The sequence below is a fragment of the Macrobrachium nipponense genome, chromosome 23 (genome assembly GCF_015104395.2).
Source record: "Macrobrachium nipponense isolate FS-2020 chromosome 23, ASM1510439v2, whole genome shotgun sequence".
NCBI classification, from domain to species: Eukaryota; Metazoa; Arthropoda; class Malacostraca; order Decapoda; family Palaemonidae; genus Macrobrachium; species Macrobrachium nipponense.
In genome coordinates this window covers 1064597-1067094 of record NC_061090.1, presented here as the reverse complement: position 1 = coordinate 1067094, position 2498 = coordinate 1064597, and the positions used below count along the sequence as shown (strand labels likewise).

The window sequence follows — 2498 nt, the reverse complement described above, 5'->3', positions numbered from 1 at the left end:
AATTTGAAGGCTTCGTTACGTACAAATATTTACCAAAGATATGGAATGTTTTCTACTACATTTTTTGCATCAACATTTCTGCAGATCTTCGATATTTTCGAAAGACATTAGAACCTAGGTCACAAATATTCTTTGTTATTTTATCAAACAAAAAACAAAAAAAAAAAAAAAAGTATCGGTCGCATGCATCCCATTTGTACAGATATCGAAGTCCCAGTGCGTCAAAAGGAATTAAAGTATACCATGATATGCTTTTGTCTGTTTCCCCTTTATTATCTCAGCATTTCATTAAAACTACACAATAATTATAATAACAATAATTAACCAAGAATGACATTACTTTCATTCAGTGTGAATTGTCATAAAAGAGGCATAGAGATAAAAGTATTTCAAGAATAGAATTTGTAATACTAAAGAGGATTTATAAGTTTCGCCACATAGGTTTTAGAAATGTCTAGCAAACTGTGCCGAGGGTTTTCCTCTGAACGATCCATCAGCTGGAAAGTTAACACTTTGCTGTGGTTGTTGGAGCGGCAGTGGTGGTGGGTGCAGCAGTAGTGGTTGGTTCAGCAGTTGTGGTAGGTGCAGCAGTAACGTTGTTGGAGCAGCGTGTGGTTGTGGGAGCAGCGGTGATTGTTGGAGCAGCAGTGGTGGTGGGTGCAGCAGTGGTTGTTGGAGCAGCAGTGATCGTTGGAGCAGCAGTTGTTGGGGCTGTAGTTGGTGCAGGAGTGGTGGTGGGAGCAGCTGTTGTTGTCTGTTCTCGGCACCAAATGAAGCAACGGAATCCTGGGGCGGTTCTCCGGCTGTTGCTGAAGAATGTGATTCTGGTCCATCCGTCTGATGTTATGGTGCCGTCTGGAGAATCTGAACCACATTTCCTGTAAAAAAAGAAAAAAAAAAAGGACATTCCATAACATCTACTTGCTTCTTAGTTAAGTGTTCAATTCAAAAACTCGCTTTGTATTCATGATTTAAGACTAAGAAAATAACCAGAATTCAACTTACACTGCGCGATCTCCATGAGATGCCACAATCAAACGGTCTGCAGTACAATCCCTCGAAGATTCGAGTTGGAATTTCGGGCAAATGAATTCAAGGTATGTTGAGGCCTCTGGGTTGCAAGTAATCTCATACTGACACCTGAAAGGTATGTAATCTGTTCATTCGCCAGTCACATACTACCTGGTCTTATGAAAACCCTAGACTCAGGATACTTTGAAAACCTTTAGACTAAGGATGAATATCAATCAAGTTTGCCGAATGGAGAGTAAAAGGGACAACGTTCCCGAAAAAAAACAAAAAAAAGCTCTGAACCTTGTTTTCACCGGTAGCGCAAGTACATTAGTCAGAAAGAACAAACAATTTATTAGCATTTTCGTTGTTATATATATATATATATATATATATATATAATATATCTATATATATATATATATATATATACATAAATGTTATCACGAGAAAACCCTAGCTTTGCTTATATCGTTGCGTACACTTGCAGGGATAGGCCTGCCATAAGCAGCAAATGGTCACTCAACCTGTCGTTGACTTTGTAGTGGAGGGAAAGTTGGGTGGACTGGATGGCGGACTCGTTCCCCTGGTTTCATGGTATGGGAGCCACAGGAAAGGGTGCTCAGGCGAGGCTCAGGAACCAAGGAGGTGCTCGATGTCTGCCCATCGCCAGAGCGTATGACGCCCATCAACAATGTACCGGGGAAATTCATTCTGCAAAAATGGCTTTAATTTTTAGAATGCCAAAATTTATCTAGGTAGAACTTTGCAAATGTGTAGTAAAGAACAGCTTATTACTATGATGGCTGCAGGAATTAGTACCTTTTCTTCTGCTCGCTTCGAAGCTAATGCCAGACCAGGTGCCATCTTCACTATATATTAGGGTGACTCCCCAGAGACCTTGCCGTTTCGCAAACAAAAGCTGAATGGAGGAAATTTGTCCCATTTTTCATCGGTCACCTTTTTAATGAAGTCCTTTATTAACTCTTTCACTGAAGCCCCTTCATCAACACTTGTGAAAGACATACACAGTTTAAGTAACCATATTTATTCAACTACGTATGTATTAATTAATAATCAGTGGTCCCATTACAGCAAAACAAAACACACCTATACATAAATTTTATACTACGAGTTCTAGAAATACAGTAAAGATTAGCATTATCTATGATTATTTTTATGAAATCCCGGTAAATATTTCAGATAATGTATTTAATCCTTTTTTGTTCCTTGCCATATGTGAAAGATCTTCACAATTTTAAACCATATTCACATGCTGATAGCAGTCGATTACTCTCACACTCAAAATACTCACAAGCACATGCATATATATATGCATGCATACATACATACTAAATATTACTTATATATTTAGAAATCACAAATATTTATATGTATATATACACATATTTTATATATACATATATACAATTTTTAAAACAGTATAACTGAAGAAAGAAAGTTTGGAACGTGATAAATCCATAAAT

The 2498-nt window shown here is 37.6% G+C and overlaps 1 pseudogene; it reads right to left on the bottom strand.

Moving 5' to 3' along the window:
• Nucleotides 1-505: 505 nt before the first annotated feature.
• On the bottom strand, nt 506-1724 carry LOC135195758 (CUB domain-containing protein-like; annotated as a pseudogene).
• Between the last annotated feature and the right edge of the window lie 774 nt (nt 1725-2498).